The following is a 22,044-nucleotide window of genomic DNA, read 5'->3' as shown; positions in this document are numbered from 1 at the left end:
TACAGTCCAAGGGGTCGCAAAGAGTCAGACACGACTGAACAACTAACACACACACACATACACCCACACTCCACTGGTCAGTTATAGCGCTTAAACTAACTGCAGGAAATTCTGGGAAATACATTTTGCTGCATGCCAGTAGGAAAATAAAACCGATTTGGTGAAGGCATGAAAATGTCTCTGCCACATTCTTGACCAAGAAGGTCACCTCATACCTATTTTACCTCCTCTTTCAGTACACAGAACAAAATCACTGCCTCCCACGAGAGACAGCCCCAGTTCCCATTCAATCACTGCATCTAGCCCAAACACAAGGATCTCTGAGTAATGATCAGGCTGTCCATCTGGTCCAAATGGGATTTCTCAAGTTCTTGTAAACTACGAACTAAAAAAGGCACAAATCATCTGCCTCTCAGCACACATACGCCCAAAATTCAGTGGCAGGATGGGCACATAATTACCACTAAAACACTCCCATTTAGGAAGAGAAAACAGACACGAGTTAAAGCAATCCTAAAACCTTGCTGGGCAGACCTCTGAGGGCCTACTACCCTAAAGTGGGGTGGGCAGTGGGAAACATGTTCTTAGATAGGCCCTGATTCTACTTTTGGGGAGAACTCATTTGATTGTCCTATCCATGGCCACTGTCTCTACCATCTGGAAGCTACTTCACTATCCAACATCTCCTCTGGCCATGTCTGAAATGGGTACCTTGAAATAGTCCCTTCTTGCAAACTGCATGCTTTTAACCAGCTGCTTCCTGTTAGAGCAACTTGGGAACCCAAGAGTTGTCTTACTGTTTATACAATCAATATTTGTTTTAAATCCAAGCTTGCAGTTTGCAGTTTCTTTGGTAATATATTTTCCTCAAAAGCATAGCATGTTTCTGTTCTACTTTATTTGTGTTCATCTATTAGCTAAGTAAACATCCCCCAAATTTTTTCTAGACATAATTCTCAAGTATACTTTATTTTGGAGAAGGCAATGGCACCCAACTCCAGTACTCTTGCCTGGAAAACCCCATGGACAGAGGAGCCTGGTAAGCTGCAGTCCATGAGGTAGCTAAGAGTTGGACATGACTGAGCGACTTCACTTTCACTTTTCACTTTCATGCATTGGAGAAGGAAATGGCAACCCACTCCAGTGTTCTTGCCTAGAGAATCCCAGGGACAAGGGAGCCTGGTGGGCTGCCGTCTATGGGGTCACACAGAGTCGGACACGACTGAAGTGACTTAGCAGCACCATACTTTATTTCTTCTTTTCCTCACTCTGCACCTTGCAGACTCATTTTAATGGCAGTCAGGGCCATCAAGCTTGGTTGGAAAGTCACATCCTTAATTTGATCTTTACCAAGTGCAAATTTGAATAGGATTATTTTTAAATTTTTTTTCAATCTTATGTTCTGCTGATTGGGGCTTTTAGTAATGGTCATCTTTGTCAACTTTTCAAGGCCCCAAATTTCTAGGCTCTATTATTTTAATTTCTTCTTGCTAAGTGGCCAGTTCTTTCCTGACCTTATCTATCTTTTGAAATATTTTTCAGAAATTACTCAACAGAAGTAAATATATACTGACAATTTTATTCTTTCCAACTATTTCCTCTAGAGCTATTTGTTCAATAGAGACATCATCTGCCTCCAAAACATAAGTGATGACAGTTTTATCAAACCATTTGCTACTATATAACATGGGTTGTCTTTTTTTTCCGCCTTTAATATTGGTTTCTTTGCTACCTACTCCCCTTGCTAAGCCGATGCCATATAGTTTAGGTTTTTATTATACAGCACCAGTCTTGGTATCAATTTCTGTACTAGTTAAGATATCCTAGCTGTTTACAACATCTTAGTGAGTTGAGTAAAAACAGGTTTCGAGTTCATGTCATAGTCATAGCATTTTAGGGACAAAGAGGGGGCTTAGATACTCCCAACTAGAACATAATGACTTTTGTTATGGGCTTAATTGTGTTCCCCTCACCAAAATTCATTTACATACTAACTTCCTGTAACCTCAGAATGTGACTATATATGGAGATAGGGTCTTTACAGTGTAATTAAGCTAAAATGAGATTATTAGGGTGAGCACAATTAAATATGTCTATATTCTTATTAGAGGAGGAAATTTAGACATAGATACATACAAACAGAAAATGGCATGAAGGCACAGGGAGAAGACAACGATCTGCAAGCCCAGGGGAGAGGCCTGGGACAGACTCTTATCCTAAGGACCTCAGAAGGAACCAATTCTGTAGACACCTTAATCTCAGACTTCTGACGTCCAGAAGTATGAAAAATTTAAAATTTGTTGTTTTAAACCATCCAGTCCATAGTACTTTGTTATGGCCATCCTAGCAAACTAATATGACTTCTGACTCTCCGGGTGTCATCCAGCCAGCAAGTGGGGAAAGAGAGAATGTGAGAATCTTGCAGGAGATCTCAGGATCATTTTCTGGAAACTGTAGGGGCTGTGCCTCTGTATCATGTCTACCCCCATAACATAAGCTAGAACTAAGGCTCATAGATGCACCTTATTGTAGGAGAGATAAGGAAATGTTTAGCTGTTTGCCAGGGATAAAAAGGAAATGTGCGGTAAGCCCATGTAAGCATCTCTGCTAGAGTGGCTTAGCTCAGGTTGGGTAGTGTGAACCTGAGGTGGGAATGATTCTCTACTCAGACCAGGAATTAGTGTAATTTCAGCAAAAAACTGGGGAAGGAAGCAGAAGAAAGGGATTTTTTTTCCCCTTCATTTATGTATCACTCTGTTGTTGACTTTTCTCAGTTTTTATATAATTCACTTGGTCCTCAAAATACCCCATTTAAGTATCCACTGAACACATATTTGTTGAATTCATTATACGTAATAAGTACAGAAGAGACTCTCACTTAAGAAATTCCCAGTCCATTAGATGTATGGATGGATAGGTAGATACATAGTTGTAGGGGTATTATTGTCCTTATTTTATTTACAAGTAAATGCAGTCACAGAGAGATTGACTTTAATAAGTCATATAGTTAATAACTAATAGTATCTTTTGAAAAATATGAATATATACAGTGTTTGTCAGGCATGTAATAAATACTAGTCATCTCGTTCCACATTTTGGGACCCATTACATCCAGTGTAGTTTTCACAGATTACACAGGGTAATCAAGTACATTAAAACTGCAAGTGAAAGGTGCATTGTAAGAAGCATGACTGTGTTAAATGCTTCTAACTATACATATATCACTTGTTCTGTGACACCACCACCAAGTGCCTTATGTCAACTCTTCAAGGCCCCAAATTTCTAACCACATGTTCAAACATGACTGCCACACACTTGCCCTTCCCACCTGAGCTGCCCAGCAGAAAAGACTCTCCTGTTCTCATCTTTCATTCCACAAAACATGCTATGAAAAAACCCATTCTCTTGTGTTTGCTTATGCTCTTTTTTGCCTATCATCTTTATCTATCTAAATCCTACCAGTTCCTCAAGTCTCTTAGGTGGCCTCCACATAACTCACAAGTTTTCCTGTGTATTTCAGCTGACCACAAGCCTCTATTATCTATCTGAAATCACTACTTACAGCATTGCTTTGGCATACCATCTTTATACTTCCCTTATAGAACACTTTTAATGCTCAATAGACTTAGATTAAAGCATATTTTTATATTTCTAAACTTCTGGGGCTTTCAAAATTTATTTTGTGCCTAAAATAAAGTTTGCCTGAATTGTGTGCTCACTTATTTCTTTAAGTGTCATAAGTTGGAAGATGTTTTTTTGGTGTGGTGTCTAGATAGGGAGGGCTTCCCAGATGGCTCAGTGGTAAAGAATTTGCCTGCCAAACAGGAGACACAGGTTCAATCCCTGGGTCAGAAAGATCCCCTGGAGGAGGAAATGGCAACCCACTCCAGTATTCTTGCCTGGGAAATCCCATGGACAGAGAGGAGCCCAGCAGGCTACAGTCCATGGGGTTGCAAAGAGCCGAACATGACTTAGAGACTGAGCACACACATATTAAATAGAGCCTCCACTAATCAAAAAGTAAAATAGAAACTTACAGCATCTTCCTCCCACTGTCAGGGTAGCAGGGCTGCCTTGGGCTCATAGATTAGATCTGCCTGGAAGAAGCCTTGTGACCATAGATACTCTCAGTTTTCCTCATCTCTTTCCCAACAAAACTGTCTATCCTTTCTTCCACCCCCAGTTATCCAAACTTAATCAGATAAACACATTTTCAGTAAGATACAAATGCTAAACATGGCAGTAGTTTCATGGTTGCAATTTCATGACATTTAAGATGATTTGTGCAAATTGTAGTCAGTGAGACACCCCTAGAAGTAGGAGGGTGGGTTGTGAAGAACTTTAGATGTCTCTCAAATGACAAAATCATATGCTATACCATGGACAAAATTCTGGTTCTGTAAAATATCATCAATGGAAGAGGGAAAAATTGATTTGATTAGTAAAGGAGCATAAAGCATGGAATGTACATAAATCATTTAATGTAGAAGTCTTGTATCCCTAGTATAGCTTTATGGTTATAGAGCATGATTATAGAGAAGCTGGCCAGCTACTTATACAAAAAGTTTGTTGTTGCAGAAGCAACAACAAAATAATTGCTCTTGGATTTAGCATTTAACAAGAGAGATAACAACAAACAATGCTTTAGAGGACGACTTTCTGTTTAACAGTAAGTTAACCTGGTAAAAAATATAATGAATAGATTCAAGCGTCTTCCTTCTCTGCAAGTTTGCTGGCTGGTAGGACCACAGACATTATGGTCCAAGTCCTGAATGTAGTCCAGGCAGGCTCTGACCACCTCTGAGAAATAGCTGGGAACAGGCAGGTGATGTTTTTAGGTTATGAGCTTCAAGTACCTGGAGACCATATCTGGTTGATTCTCTTGGCTTACTCTTGCACAGTAGTACCACATACATTATTGCCACTCAAACATCCTTTAATACTGAAATCAGAAACCTATCTGTCTTTGTTCCTTCATCTCAAGAACAGAAGAGGAAACTTCACCTATACTCAAATGCTCCCATACCACTTGAGGCCCAAATGCTGAGAAATCTTCCCCTACTCCATCATAAAATATTTTCCTATGCCAATTACGGAAGATCAATCATTCAAATAATTCATACTGAGATGGAACAAAGTATCTGGAGAATAATCAAAAAATCAACCATGGATGTGAACACAAAGATATAAATGTCCTTCTAATTTCAATAATTCCTTATTCCTGAAAATAAAAGAAATTATTCATTCCTCCCTTTTAACTATATAGATATAAATGAGCTTCCCCATTGGCTCAGTGGTAAAGAATCTGCCTGCAATGCAGAAGTCATAGGAAATGTGGATTCAATTCCTGGGTCAGGAAGATCCCCTCAAGGAGGGCATGGCAACCCACTCCAGTATTCTTGCCTGGGGAATCCCATAGACAGAGGAGCCTGATGGGCTGTGGTCCATAGGGTCGCAGAGTCAGACACGACTGAAGCAACTTAGCATGCATGCATTCACATAGATATAAATGCATTTAAATAGAAGAGATAGGTTGAGCATCATAACTACCAAATTTCATTATGAAAAGTGAAAAAAGTGTTAGTTGTTCAGTCGTGTCCGACCCTTTGTCACCCCGTGGACTGTAGCTACCAGGCCCCTCTCTTCATGGAATTGTCCAGGCAAGAATACTGGAGTGGGTAGCCATTCTCTTCTCCAAGGGATCTTCTCGACCCAGGGATCAAACCCAGATCTCCCACACTGCAGGTGAGATCAATGCAAGGAAAGAAGAAAAAGACAAAAACTAGTAGCATTCTCTCATAATAATTCACTATAAATGTGTAGTAAATCAAGCTCCACAAAATTTTATTTAATTTTTTAAATAAAAATAATTTAAGGTCTTCACTATAAGACAGTAAAATGAAAAAAAGTAGAGTAAGCCAATTTATTTATTTATGGAACATGCCTTCCCATTTAGAAGTATTTCAAAGCACATCAAAGGATAAATTGTTAATTGCAGAACTAAGACTAAAATGGCATACTGATTACCTGCAAATGTTCCCAGCTCATTTTCCTCTATCACACAAAAATGAAGTAAATTTTTATTATTCTTTTTGTTTCCCATTTGAAAAACTTTTCCACCAACTACTTAATATTAACATGTTTGTGAATCTTACAAACAAAACCCTGTAGTCTGCTTTTATAAAAAAAAGTCTGTTTAATAGCCTTTTTGTGATTAGAAATCTTTTCATCATCTTTACTATATTACAGGGGAAGAAAAGCAATTTCAAATCTTATTATAAATGACAAAAGGTATTTTAAAAAGAAAAAACTAGTTTCAATGATACTTTTTCAGCTCATTGCAATAGAACCGCTTTGATAAACCAATGACAGTGTTTTTGTACAAATTCTCCTTAGTACTTTCATCTGTTCTGTATCTAACCTCTCCAGCTTCAAAAATACTAAAGGAATATGCAAAATCACAAAGAAACGCATCTTTATACATGCCTTTTTGTGAAGAAGAATGAAGTTCTGTGGCTACATCTCTGAATGAGAATTAGTCAGCTTTGTCTTCCTTGTATTCCTCAATCTGACCTGGAATATGGATTCACAAATATAAGTGGTGAAAATAGGTAGAGGACTATCATAGGTCCACCCACCCCCATTTATGGCTGAGTCAATAGGATCTGTTTATGGCCTGTACATATATGTGAGAACAGGAGAAAGGAGGAAAAGCAAAGAAAGGACCTCTTCAACCCTAGCTATTTGAACACCAAAAGATAGTATGTACCCACTTCCAATAACTCATTGAATGTTATTGCAGATCTCTCAGCAAATGAAAACATTAAGTCTAAAAGAGTGGCTTTTCTAGTGCTTCAGACAACCCACATCCTCATAAAGAAAATAAATTATCATTTATTTTTTAAAAATGTCTTATGTGCTTATAACCAAAACACTCCTCTAAACAATATCATGTGGTGGAAAATGAAAGGAACAAAGGATGTTTTGGTAACTGGGTCTTATTGTGTTAAACAAATGCAGCATGAAGTTTACATATTTATGTGGGTGTAATGATGTAATCCAATCTCAGAAAACTCGTGCATTTACAAGATGATGTTGGGATATATGCATTCCTGAGCACTGAGATTAACAATATGCTTACATAAAACTACACACGTTGTTGATAAAATTATATATATTGCCATCTTTATGGGAAAAAATGAAGACAAAGACAAGTCATTTGTATAAAATATTTTGATCAGTTCTCTATTAGCTTAAAATTGAATTACTTAGTTTTCTCCTTCTAGTTAGAAATGATCCAGCAAATTTTCTCCAAGCATTTATAATTCAGACTGAATCTTATTTTCATATTCTAACTTCTTTCATTTTACCCTAAAATTTCCTCTATGTTTTATCCTATTGTGTATAAGCCACCTTAGATCCTCTTTAAACAACGGGGGAAGCACAGTCAATCACATCTTCTTTCCTCCCAAGAAGCAGGGAGACTCAACTCCACCTTAATAGAGGGTCTGTTCTGAAGATTTACCTCTCAGCTGCCTTGGGAAAATTGTTTGGCCCCCACAGCACCTGCACCATTAGCTTCACAGGTCAAGGAAGAGTTTGGGGAGTAATACATGCATGTACATATTCAAATCACCAGGTATAAGATCTGGCTTGAACTTATGGTAAGTTCTGAGTAAAAATGACAACTTCAGAATCAATACAGAAAAAGCAACCAAAATCTTAAGCCAGCCTCTGTAGCGTCTCTCATTACATACACTGTTGTCGTTTGGGGTAGGATAGTTCTTTCATGCATATGACTGCCGTGCAAGGCTTTTACCTTCATCTCTGTTCCCTGCTCCAGTTGGTTGTAACAATTCCACCGTCTCTTCTCATTTCCAAATGCTCCATGAAGAACTCCATGGAGCTCCTAGATGAAATGTCAGAAACCAACAGCTAGAGACTGAGTAAGGAACTGAGTGTGGAAAGGAAAGTTTGAAGTGTAAACAAGACCTTCTCAGAGCCTCTTGGTGGGGAAAAAAAAGAGCCTAAATAACTTCTTTTCGCTCTTTGCCATTAGATCTTAAGAAAGAAGAGATCATCTGGGATCCTCGTCTGACCAATATCATTGCAGTCTACAATCCATCAAAGACCACAGATAGAATGAGAACAGGGTGAGCAAAGCAGATTTGCCGGTCAGTTTAGAGACTGGCCAAAGAAATAGACATTTACATCACACATACACACCCCAACAACAGCACAGTTGCTCACACAGGTTTTTTTTTTAAAAAGTTTTATTGCTATGTCATTCATATACTACACAATTCACCCTATAGAGTGTTCAATTACAGTTTTATTTTCAAAGTGGATTTTATTGGACTAGGTGGTCTCTAAGGGCACTTGCAGCTCAGGGATTCTCCAGCTTGCTGAGCTCTCCCACTTGCCCTTATGAGGAAATGGAGGGTCATTGGGGCCATGATTGCTTGGCTCTGCAATCAGTGCTGAAGGCAAAGACTCTTCACCTCTTTCAACACCCTAGCACAGAACACTTGGGGAATGTGGTGTCCCTAAGCAACAATCGTAGCATTGATAAATTGCACTGTCCTTCACAGAGCTCAAAGCTAATGTTGTTATCTTACAAGAGTATTTATTTTCATATATGCATTACGCAGGTAGGGGTTAAGTATGATTATCTTCACTTCAGTGATAATGAAAGTAAAAGGCGTTGGTTTTGAGTGGCTTAGTCAAAGTCCCACCATTTGTCACTGGGTTAACTGCACTGAGATTTCCAGTGAGAGTGCTTTGCTTTTATCTTTTAGGAGAATAAACTTTAATGGCAGTTTTCTACAAAGTTGAAAAGCAAAAGTTACAATAGAATATAGTTCCTTTGTAAAAGATTCTTGATGTGTTCTTTCTAACTTAATCTTTTGTTACTAACAATGAAGATTTAGCATTTATATACCACTTAAAATCTGCAAAGCACTTTTCAAAGGTTAACTAATTAAACATCACCTTGGAAATGAGAAAGAAAGTTCTTATATTTGACATATGCTTCCTTTAACATGTATATTAAATACTTTATTCTGAGTTTATCAGAATATTTGTGACACCAATGAGGAAAATCTCATTTTAACTAATTAATTGTCTTCTTTACAGAATACAATAGAAAGTGTTATTGAAAGTATTCATTATATATTCAGAAATTTTCATTTAAATAGAATAATACAGGGTTTGAGGCTCTTAATGTATATTTGGTGTGACATATTGTGATTTGAAAGCATAAAGTAATATGAATTGGATTGTTTTATATCAACCCTTGAGAGAGGGTAATAAAATCATCAAAATTGTTAATATTTATCAAACCTCCTCTGTGCCAGACACAATTCTTAATGGTTTACATTTATCAGCTTATATAATCTTGCTAACAACCCTATAGTGAAGTATACAATGACCCCCATTTCACAGATGAGGAGACTGAGAGAAGATTTGCTCTAACGTGAACAAGGTTAGATAGCTGGGCAGCCTGGCTCCAGAGTCTATCCTCTAAAGTATACTATTGAAGTCACAACTGAGAGTAAATTTTTAAGAAGATTGTAAGTTAAAGGCCCATGGACAGTTATTAGGATACAATCTGTCTAGGCCGCCTAAGAAGTCTGAAACGTGTTTAATTATAAATATAGAAAATGAACTAAAATTCTGACACCATTACAGATTTAGGGAAAACAATGATAGATTTCATATTTTCAATATGGATTTTAATGCTTGGTAATTATTTTAAATGCACATATATTAAAAATATTCTTTGCCACTAACCACGGTTAAATTTTTGAATTTTTAATTTGTCAATTTATCTGTTAATAACTTCTAAAACAACTGTTAAACTTAACACTGAGTGGGAAAAAAATGCCATATGTAAAATTTATTCTTTAGATATGTAAAGTACCCAAGGATTTGTGTGCGTGCCTGTGTGTGTGTGTGTGTGTGTGTGTGAGTTTGTGTGTGTGTGATATAAGCTAAGAACAAGTGAGGCAAAGTCTTTTTATTAGGAAAAACAAAAATATTACTTTTGGTCTACATATATTGTTTCAAATATTATAGTAAATTCAGTGGATATTTGATAAGCATTTTCCATGCACATATTATCTATTAAGTCTTGTTATGAATCTTTGCAAGAAAAGAGAATATCATATAATTGAGTATGTTATTATAAATATCTTGATAGAAATGTATCATCCTATCTATAATTGAGTGGTGGTTTAATTGCTCAGTTGTGTCCGACTCTTATGACCCCATGGACTGTAGCCCACCAGGCTCCTCTGTCCATGGGATTCTCCAGGCAAGACTACTGGAATGGGTTGCCATTTCCTTCTCCACCATAATTGAGTATGTTAGTATAAATATCTTGACAGAAAAGGAAATGATCATTTACTATGATTTAATGTGTCAAGATACATGACTTAACATCTAGGTTGAATCAAAGTATCATCCTGTAATAATCTGTTTTATTTACTGTGGATTAGATTTATACTTTAGTCCAAATAATGGTAGCTCATTCATTAAAACACCGAAAACACCTCCATGATGAATGTAAATCTTACCTCTGTCCCCAGTATTACATACAATGGCTCCATTGTATCATCAGAATTTTAAAAGCCAACTTTGAGAAAGCTACAGAATTCTCACCTCCTTGTGGAACCAGCACAGAGCAAATTCTCAAAGCTGTTTTCTACTTTTCTTTCTTCTTTCACCACAACCCCTCAACCCTGCAACTAAAAGAGTGAAAGGCTCAGCACTAAGAAGCCATATATGGTCAAAGGCATTAGAAAATAACTCAAATTTTTAAAACACCTTAGTTATTATATCACTCATTGGAAGACATATGCATTATACCCTTTTGTTACTTCTTTCCCTCCTGTTAACAACTCCATCCCTTCATCTGTACTCCTGGAAGTATAAACATACTCTCATGACAGTTAAAAGCAACAAAATTAGTCATGGAGCTTACAAAGCAACTATGTCAGTGATATTTCAACATTCTTATTAAATTAACTTCATCTTTATTAGCCCTCCACTTTGAACAACTCATTTTGTTTGCTTTGCCAGAAGGACAACAGTTGTTGAAGGTAAATATCAAGATAAGAAAAATGAAATTTAGTAATGGTTAGAGAGCACATAGAAAATCACTAGTACATTTTACACTTACCTTCAAAAGTGGAAAAGCTTTCTTTCACTTTCTCTTTGTTTCTGAACTACACTTTTAGGAATGGGAAACCTTGTAACTGATATATGTTTTATGTAAGGCTGGTGGTGATAACGCCACTCACTGGCTCTTGTAACTCTTAAGCGAAACTCTCTAACTCAAGATATGGAGCCTAACCATCAGACAAATCTTCCAATTTAGGAGTTAATCATTTTGATAAAAGCACCAAATTTGGTGATGTTAAAAGAAAGTTATAATAAAAAGAGGAAAATGTGACAAAACAGTTGGGCACACTATATTCCAACTTGTCTCACTGGGGAATGAATGTGATGCAATGTTTGATCACAATCTAGTTGCTAAGTGAAATGATTGTGTGACTAATGAGCATAACACAAGTATCACAAGGACCATCTAGTTAGTAAAGAGGTGTTTCATGTCTAAAAAGGACAGCATTCTATATTAATAGTGCCATGGTAGGAAGAAGCATTTTCAATAATGTTTATTATTTTTTGATTATGAAAGTAATATTTTCCTATGTATGTCTACATAGTTGAGAATATACTACATATAGAATTATACATGTATTATATGTATGTATGTATTCTATATGTATATAGAGGTGCTTCCCAGGTGGTGCTAGAGGTAAAAGTACCCACCTGGCAATGCAGGAGACTTGAGATGCAGGTTTGATCCCTGGGTCAGGAAGAGCCCCTGGAGGAGGAGATGGCAACCCACTCCAGTATTCTTGCCTGGGAAATCCCATGGATGGAGGAACCTGGCGGTCTACAGATTATGGGGTCTCAAAGAGTTGGACACGTCTAACGGGACTTAGCATGTACATGTATATAGAAATTTTTGTCCTGCTTTTTTGATCTTATATATTAAGTGTTTTGAAAGTGTGATTAAGAGATCCTTATTCTGCTATCCACCCAAAGTCAAAAGGCAGGGGGAAAATAGTGAGAAATGGACAGCCAGCTGAATGTGTCACAGCGCTAAAGTAAAACTTACATTTATTTAAAAAAATATTTTTTAAAAAGCTTATCATTATTATTGATCACTTGAGCTCTTCACAGGGCATGTAAACAACATGTGGCGTGTAGGTACATCACTGTTTCTGTCCCATATAACAGAAAACCCAACTCAAGCTGTCTTTAAACAGAGCTTGAGGAGCTTGAATCCAGAAGTTCCGACTTGAGATGAAGCTGAATTTGGCAGCTCCATGGATGTTGTTTTTGTTGTTGTTCAGTTGCTCAGTTTGGAGAAGGAAATGGCAACCCACTCCAGTGTTCTTGCCTGGAGAATCCCACGGACAGGGGAGCCTGGTGGGCTGCCGTCTATGGGGTCGCACAGAGTCGGACACGACTGAAGCGACTTAGCAGCAGTTGCTCAGTTGTGTCCAACTCTTTGTGAACCCATGGACTGCAGCATGCAAGGCTTCCCTGTCCTTCCCAGAGTTTGTTCAAACTCATGTCCATTGAGTCGGTAATGTCATCCAACCATCTCACCCTCTGTTGTCCCCTTCTCCTCCTGCCTTCAATCTTCCCCAGCATCAGGGTCTTTTCTAATGAGTCAGCTCTTCACATCAGGTGGCCAAAATATTGGCACTTCAGCGTCAGCATCAGTCCTTCCAATGAATATTCAGGATTGATTTCCTTTAGGACTGACTGGTTTGATCCCCTTGCAGTCCAAGGGATGTTACCCGCGAGCCAACTTGTCTTCAGCTCCACACTTTACCTTCCTTGCTGTTGCTTTTATTCTCTCCCTCCACATTTCCCCTGCGTTGCCCCATCTACAGCCACTGCAAAGATGACATCTTAATATCATGCCAGTCAGGAAAAGAAAGGCTCTGAACCAGTCACAGGGACCATGAGGAAGAGACACTGATGTACCAAACAAGTTCCAGTCCAGGCTGAAAATTGGGTATGTCCCACCTTTGGATAAGAATACAGAAAGATACGATAGGAATGGATATTTCCAGAAAAAATAAACTAAAATAACCAAATAGTAAAATATGTACTCTGTACTATCCTATTATTGTTCTACTGCCATTGGCTCAGATCACACCTTCCTTGATCCAGTCTTCACAAATAAAAAAAGAAATGTGAAAAAAATAGTAGATAATTCATAAATGAACGGCAAAGGTAATGAAAAGTATTTGGATTCGTTACTCAAGGAAAGGAAATTTTAAACCTGATTCAACGGATTCCATAATAATAGTTGTTAAAAAAAATTGTGATATACATTTTCCTTCATCGTGGCTTAGACTGGGAGAATTAGCTTGGCCTGTTACCCAAACATTCTGTCACTCACAAGAATAACAACCTTAGCAAGGGCTAACTTCTATTGGTCACTTATTAAGTGTCAGATAGTGGGTGTTCTTTGGAAGGACTGATGCTAAAGCTGAAACTCCAGTACTTTGGCCACCTCATGCGAAGAGTTGACTCATTGGAAAAGACTGTGATGCTGGGAGGGATTGGGGGCAGGAGGAGAAGGGGACAACAGAGGATGAGATGGCTGGATGGCATCACCGACTCGATGGACGTGAGTCTGAGTGAACTCCGGGAGTTGGTGATGGACAGGGAGGCCTGGCGTGCTTCGATTCACGGGGTTGCAAAGAGTCGGACACGACTGAGCGACTGAGCTGAACCGAACTGAAGTGTGCCAAGAGCTTTGTATTCACGCGTTCGGTTAGGCTTTACACCTCTGCTGGGTGGGGACTACTACTATCCTCATTTTAAAGATGAGGAAATGAAGTTGACTTTCTTCTCCAATGTCACAGCCTGTAAGTAGTGCAGAATTCTTTCTACATGTCCAGGTGATAAGCAACACAAAGTTCCTACTGAGCCTGTTGCAAGGCTCTGAGATGAGGATTTTTGTTTTTCTTCTAAGTAAGATTCTCGCTTTTTTTAAAGACATATTTTTGTACTCTTCAAGGAGAGCTGCCAAGTCTTATGCTCTTTGAATGCCCATTCCAGCTATTTCAGGACCATGACCAGAATTGATACTTATGGACTATGTTAGTGCATTGATTAATCTGGCCAAAGAGAATCTTAAACTGTTGTTCAAATCTATCTAATTTGAATAGGCACGTCGACCCAAGAGAATTTTAAAGCTTCTTTTACATGCTAAATCTATAAATGTATATTCTGTCTTTACAGTTGAGCCTCTTTGTATCAGTCAGTAATTGTTCTGTAGAAAATTCTCAAGTCATAGTTAAGTACTCAAGTCATAGTTAAGTACTCATGTCACAGTTAAGCACTAATTCTTAGTCATGTATCTGTGGGTTGGCTGGAGTGTCTTTCTTCAGACTGGACCAGAATTGCTCTCATTCCTGGTCTCCTTCAGAGGTGCAACCTGAAGGAGCAGTGTCTACTTGGGGTAAATTCTTTTCTTGAAGGAGACAGAAGAGAAAGTGAAAAAATCTTAGTGTGGACGCATATGTCAAACCTTTGCTCATATTTCTAACAACGCATGGGCCCAGTCACGTGGCTAAGATCAACATCAACAGGAGATGGAAATACACTTCTCTCTTGGAATGTTGAAGGGGGAGAGACTAAGTATTATCTGAACTGTAATTTACTGTATTATACCTCCTCAGATAAAGAACAAGGAGTATAACATGAATTAAGCACATGCTTATTTATCCATGAATTTAGAAAAGATTATGGAGTAGGTACCATATAGTAATTTTTGAGCTAGATGATGACACTGCAGTAATGAATAGTAGCCTAGTGGCAAAACAAATCCCATTTCTTTGTGTATCCTAGTACCAATCCCATTGGTAGACTCTTCCCCACTTGATAGCGAAGAAACTGAGGCATCAAGAGATCAAATAAAATTGGTCAAAGACACACAGATAACAAGTGCCAAAGGTCGCATGTAAAGCCTGCACATAAAGCCTGAATCTTTTCAACCTCATCAGTGTTGTTTTCCAATAATAGAGAAACTCCAAGATTGCTTTAGAAATGAACAACAAAAAATAGACTGCTTATTAGTTAGAGTTATATCCGACAAGCATAGTCAATACGAGTGATAGAGAACCAGAAATCCACTACTGTAGGCATTAGCCTTATACAATCATGGGTGCCGGCTGCCTAGCAGTCTGGTGCTGAGCCGGAGTATCAGCAGTCAGGAAGAAAGATGGACATGAAGTAGAGCAACCAGGGGGAGCCTGTGTGGAAAAACTGGAAGTTCACTAATCGGCCACTGCCTCCAGTCCCAGTGATTTGGACAACTTATGAGATAAGCCAGCATCCTGTACCACAGAGCTGTAGGTGCCCCTGGCCTGAGATTCTTGGAAGCTGAAGGAGTCTGATGGGAGCTGAAAGTGCTGTGGGCCCACGCGCTGCCCCTTGCCAGCAGAAGATCTGCGACAATGTACACGGAGACCAACAGTACCTGCCCTGCAGTAATGCCTGGAGCCTAGAAATGGCTGCCTTTTGGTGCCAAATCCCACTCAGATCTCTATTGTGGCTAACCCTAGCCTGGTGGAGAAGGAAATGGCAACCCACTCCAGTATTTTTGCCTGGGGAATCTAATGGACAGAGGAGCCTGGCAGGCTGCAGTCCATGGGGTCGCAAAGAGTCAGACACGACTGAGCAACTGAACACCAACACCAACACCAACACCAACTCTAACCTGGAACCACATGGGAAGAGAATGTGGGGAAATTGACATGGGGAAAGCCATCACACCATGTTAGGATTTTTACTGTGAATTAAGTAAAAGTTGTATTTAACAGTAAGTATGAAATGAAATGATTTGCTAGAAATTTCAAGTGTTCCAGAGTGGAAAATCCTGAGAGATGTCAGAGCATTCGTATCTAGAAGCTTCTTCCTGTGCAGTAACAAGCAGATCGTGAGTTTATTTATTTAAGCCTGACATTTCATAAACAGCCATAGCACTTAGGTTTTCTTTCATCATAATGTCACTCTGATGTATACGATTTGGGTTGCAAGAACTCATACAAGCTTAAGGAAAAAAGGGAATTAATTGGCTTGTATACCTGGAAATATAAGAGTAGCTCTCACATCAGGCATGGCTAGGTTCAGGGATGCAAAAAATATCACTAGGGTTTATTCAGCATCTCTCAACTATGCTAATCTCTGCTTCTCTTTGTGTGTAAGGTCCATGTTTTTCTACTCTAAGCAGGCTAGTGCCACGTGTCAGAAAACATAACTGCCAGTATTTCCCACATGTGTGTCTTTACATCTTGAGATGCAAAAAATAAATAAGCTATTTCTTTCCTCCTCCCACACATCACACACACACACACACACACACACACACACACTTTGAAAGATTCCAAGTTGCCTCGTCTGGGTCATACGCCCACCACTTGCATCAAACACTGTAAGACAGAAGGATGAGATACTATGATTGAACACTTTTGGATCTCCTGCCCACTCCCACAGCAGAAGCTGGCAGGACACTGAGGCTGTCATTTCCACCAAACCCCTAGAATGAAGGAGGAATCACTCCTGAAATAATACTGGAGTCCTGGCCAGATTAAAGTGATTAATGCAAATGTACTTTAAATCAAAGAATTATAAGGTCTTTGTTAATTGAAATAGAGAAGATGTTGAAGTTTATATTATTCTTTTCTCTTTTCTAGAAAGTATGACCATAACACAAATAAACACCTTTATTAGCTCTCTGATAACAAATGAAGTGTAGAAAAAAAAAAAAAGCACATATTGGCAATAGAAGCAAATGCAGTTTTCTATAGATAGCACTGGCCCGCTGCTATCTCAATTTAAAATACATTAAAAACATCGCCACCAGATGAACCTTATGGCCAGCTTTAGCTTTGAAGGAAATGAAAGAAATCGAATGTCCAGCAGCTATCCTGGAATGTTTTGCCTTGGCCTGAAATATTTTTATTAACAAATAATGATGCATGCAGCTGTTACCCATTGGTCATGCACAGCTCATATTTTTTAATACAAAACAAAAGAATCCATAAGAATGGAGAGGCTTCCTAATAATGAAGAATGACCTTTAATTTAATGGACTTTACTTTGAGGTAAATTGGTAAAAGCTAATTTTTTATAGCTTGTCTTAAAATTATTTGTCTTAGTGGCTTTGTTTTCAGACATAATGTGAATCTGTAAGTGATAACACTGAAATTGGTTCATAACTCTTCATTCTCTCATTTCTTCACTGATTTTGAGCCCATTGTGTTGTCATGTGCTGGGCTTAGTACTAGTGATACCAAAAAGAATAAGATACATCCTTGCCCTCAAGAAGCTCAAATACGGAGGGAAGGAAAGCTCAAGAAACACAGACAACACTATGAAATGGACGTGTTCCATTTTGCCTGCAGTGTCAGAGAAAGCCTTTTAGACCAAGATCTTGATGAAGAAACATTTTCTAATCAGAGGCCCTAGAAAATGGTATTCCAGGAAGAAAAGACAGCAACCATTGTTATAGGACATTACAGATTAACTATGTCATGGAGTTTAGAAAGATAACTCTGGAAAGAGGGGAAAAGGAGCCGTGACAAAGGAGGGACTGATTACACAGAGACCTTAAAGAGATTACAGAGAAACCTGACGTGGGGCTAAACTAGACACCCTGCAAAGTTCACATGGAAACTAGTAGTAGTGGATTGAATGAAGGTGCTAAGAAAGAGGGAGGAATCAGAATACCTTTCACGTTTCCAGTTTTGGAGACTAACTGGATGGAGGTATCATTGGTGGTATTGGGAGAAAAAGACAACACGTGGGGGGTAAATATGAGGACAGCGAGGATTAGAAGAGAGAACAGATCTGTGATTGCCTATATAAGACATTAATTTGTGTCTTAGTACAATAGCTACATAAAATCGTCTACCCATAATATATTTTTCTTTAGTATATTTTAATGTCCCATTTAAACATATTCATCATGTCAATACACATTATTAAATAACGATATGGACCAAGTCATCTGTTTTTATATTCCCAATAGTCTATGAGGAGTATAATTTTTTATGGCAGTAATCTCATGTATGTTTATTATTCTATCTTCACGAGGAGACTTTTAGAATTTTGGCTTCCCTAATGGCTCAGATGATAAAATATCTGCCTGCGATGCAGGAGACCTGGGTTTGATCCCTGGGTTGGGAAGATCCCCTGGAGAAGGGAATGACTACCCAAGCCAGTATTCTTGCCTGGAGAATTCCATGTACAGAGGAGCCTGGTGGGCGGCAGACCATGGTGTTACAGAGTTGAACACAACTGAATGACTAACACATTCTCAGGTACATTTATTATTCTGTCTTCATGAGGATATTACAGGTGTTTTGAGGGGGGTGGGGAAATACCATCTCCATGTGACCACATATTTTGAGACAAGAAAAAAAAAAATGTGTCTGACCTCAACTAAGCTGAGAACTACTCCAGTTTGTGTTTTCTAACCTTCAGTTTTCATATGGAGACATTGTCATCTATAAGAATATAACAATGTTAAACCTTTTCAAATGTCTTTTTGTTTAACTCACAAAATTTGAGGACTACAGATTCTTACAGATTAGGAGTAAACTATTCATCAGAAACAATAATAGCTATTAGATGTTGAATGCACATAGCATTTTTCACTGATGTTCTCAGAAACTTGTTTAGTTCCTAAATTGTGTCCAACTCTTTTGCAACCCCATAGACTGTAGCCCGCCAGGCTCCTCTGTCCATGGGATTTCCCAGGCAAGGATACCAGAGAGGGTTGCCATTTCCTTCTCCAGGGGATCTTCCCAACCCACGGATCGAACCCACATCTCTGCTTGGCAGGCGGATTCTTTACGACTGAGCCACCTGGGAAAGCCCACCTCTAAGAGACTTGCTTACCACCATATTATAAAATGGGCTTCTCTGATGGCTCAGACAGTAAAGAATCTCCCTGCAATGTGAGAGACCTGGGTTTGATCCCTGGTTTGGGAAGATCCCCTGAAGAGCAGGGCATGGCAACCCTCTCTAATATTCTTGCCTGGAGAATCCCCTTGGATAAAGGAGCCTGGAGGGCTACAGTCCATGAGGTCACAAAGAGTAGGACGTGACTGAGCAAATAAGCACACACACACATATTGTAAAACTTTGACAGCAATCTTAGGTAAGGCATTAAAACGAATTTTAAGAAAGGTAACAGTTTTTTTCACATCAAATGTCAGGGTGCAGGGAGGTTGGTTGTCTAGTCTTACTTCACACTGAGTCTTTTCCATTTACTTTTGTTAATGCATTCCAAAGTTGTTAAAATTTCTTATATAAAAATATGATTGATTGTTACAGTGACAGTAATTGCATTTTAGCAAAAGTAACCATTATAGTAATTTTCTTCAAGGAAGAGAAATCTAACTAACTAAAGTAGCTAGTTACTTCCTAACACATTAACTTTGAAATTTTTTAACATAAAAATACTTGATAAGGCAAGTACAATAAAATGGCATGCAATATTTGTAAAACTACTCGCATTAGGTACTTCTCAATTTTATGTAGCTGTTAATCACAAATTAAGTGAAACAAAATACAGGAAAATACTAAAATTTCTATACTAGTGGGCCAATTAAACTAAGTCTTCATTTGAAGCCTTTTAATAACGACTCTCAGAGAGTCTTATTTCATTTCTAAACTATAGAAGGTAATGATATTTTTAACCAAAATTTATTCATATGATGCCCTTAGAAGATTGAATGAAATGAATACATGAAGATAGTATGATTACAAAGGAAAAACAATTATACATGTGCCTAGACAGGGTAATGCTGTATATAGTGTCAACTTGAACATGTTAAATCACAAATGCAACAGCATTAGCATTTAATTCCATGTATTTAGCTGCACACCTGAATACTAATTAGCAACTAAAAAAGGAAACATGTGGTAATGTATGTATTGATAAAATCTCAGTTCCATATTCTTCAGACACCAGTGATTTAACATGAACTACATACCAGGAAGAGCTACTTTCTCATCTTCACCGTTTCCTTTCTAAAATTCTTTTTCGTTATTATTGAAAGCAATAATTCAATTTCAAAATCAATTAATGCTGACTGAAGTGTTGGCTAAATCCAGAATTACATTTTCTAATATTTATTGTTAACAATATATAGACAGTACCTGCAGAGTATAAAGCAAGAAGCCTCAAATTCAGTATGCAAATAGACAAACAGTAATTCAAAGTAACATAAGTCAATTGAGATAACTCAAATTTTTCATTTTTAAGGAGCCTCAGAGGACACAGGTACTTTGTTTCTGCCCCTTCTTAGCCCTTTTTTTTGAAATGGCCCCTGCAAATAAAAGATTTATTTTGAAGGCTTAGACAGAGGAAAAGGAGTTTAAACTTCATGATTTTTTCCTGCCTGCCTCTATTCATCTTTCTCCATCTCCATTCCTTTGCTAGCCTCTGTATTTAAATTGGCCCTTGCACTACCTTTGATTTATTTTGCAGTTATTGTTATAAAAGAGAATTTTATTCATAAAGCCATATTTCTTTGACTTAATGCTTCCCTTTATTTTTCTACTATTCCCCATAGATTGCAGATTCTCACCCCCTTGTTTGTATCATTTTGTCCCTCAATTGCATCTATAGTAAAAGTTAGTTCTTACTATGTATGGCATGGAATGCAGTGAGAGAAATTGCAGGTGTGTCTGTGTGAGAATACATGTGTCCCTTTGCTTTTGAGTTGTATTCAAAAATAAGGATTCGGTATAAAATTAATGACTACTGTCTTTCATCACAGTCCTATTTCCTTAAAACCTGGCTGGTGTTCCATTTATTAACAAAACACCAAGGTAAAAGGTAATTAGAAAATAATTACACTAGTGGACATCAAATAAGACATTTAAATATCTTATAAATATCTGCTAAGAAAGTTCCAAGGACTATGTAAGTTAGCATGCTTCTAGTTACAAACAACAGAAAAACCAACTGAAACTTGCAGAAACAATAATGCACATTTAGTGGCTCAAATAACTAATAGTTCAAAGGATGGGAGAGATTCAGGCGCAAATGACCAGAGTTTCAAATAATTTGGCTACAGTTATCTAGTTTTTCCTTCTTTGATTGTTGACTCTACCCTTAGCCTACTTTCTTTCCAGGTTGCAAATTTCAGCTTATAGCAACGAGGGATGTTTCCCATTTACATCTCCTGAGAAAGGGCATGTTCCCCCCCCCCCCCCCCCCCGTCAAAGAATAAAAGTCCCGACCCTCATTTTGATTGGCCCAATTTGGGCAACTCTTGAATCACCTGTAATGGCAAGAAGGAAAGACCAACCAAGGCATATGCCTGGAACATGCTGATATAACTCCATAGGTTTTTAAAATATTGAAATGCTTCTAAACCAGGTGATAAGCAGCCAGTGCTCTAAGTCCCCAAGGTGTTCCTCACTGCAACAGCCTGGAATCCTTCTGACCTCTCTTTATCCAACACCTAAAAAGTAAACACCTGCAAAGTGGGGATCCATTCAGACTCTGCTTCAGCAATGCAGCAGGCATCTCTTCTGTTAGGATTCCTTGGTTGTCAAACATGAATATATTTCCAGCTTGCGACTGAGGGTAGGATCAATCCCACTGTATTAGTTTTGTAGGCCTGCCATAATAAAATACCAGAAACTGGGTGGCTCCAAGCAACAAAAATGTATTCTCTCATCATCCTGAAGGCTGGAAGTCCAAACCCAAGGTGTTTGCTGAGCCATGCTCCCTCCAAAGACTCTAAGAAAGAATTCTTTCTTGTTTCTTGTAGCTTCTGGTGGTTGCTGGCAGTGCTTGGTGTTCCTTGGTTTATGACAGCTAACTCCAATCTCTGCATCTGTCTTTACATGATGATTATTTATGTGTCTGTGTCTAAATTTCCTTCTTATAATGACATCAATCACTGGATTACAGATCACTAG

Source organism: Bos indicus x Bos taurus, chromosome 2 (assembly GCF_003369695.1).
Source record: "Bos indicus x Bos taurus breed Angus x Brahman F1 hybrid chromosome 2, Bos_hybrid_MaternalHap_v2.0, whole genome shotgun sequence".
NCBI classification, from domain to species: domain Eukaryota; kingdom Metazoa; phylum Chordata; class Mammalia; order Artiodactyla; family Bovidae; genus Bos; species Bos indicus x Bos taurus.
This window is presented reverse-complemented; position numbering follows the sequence as displayed.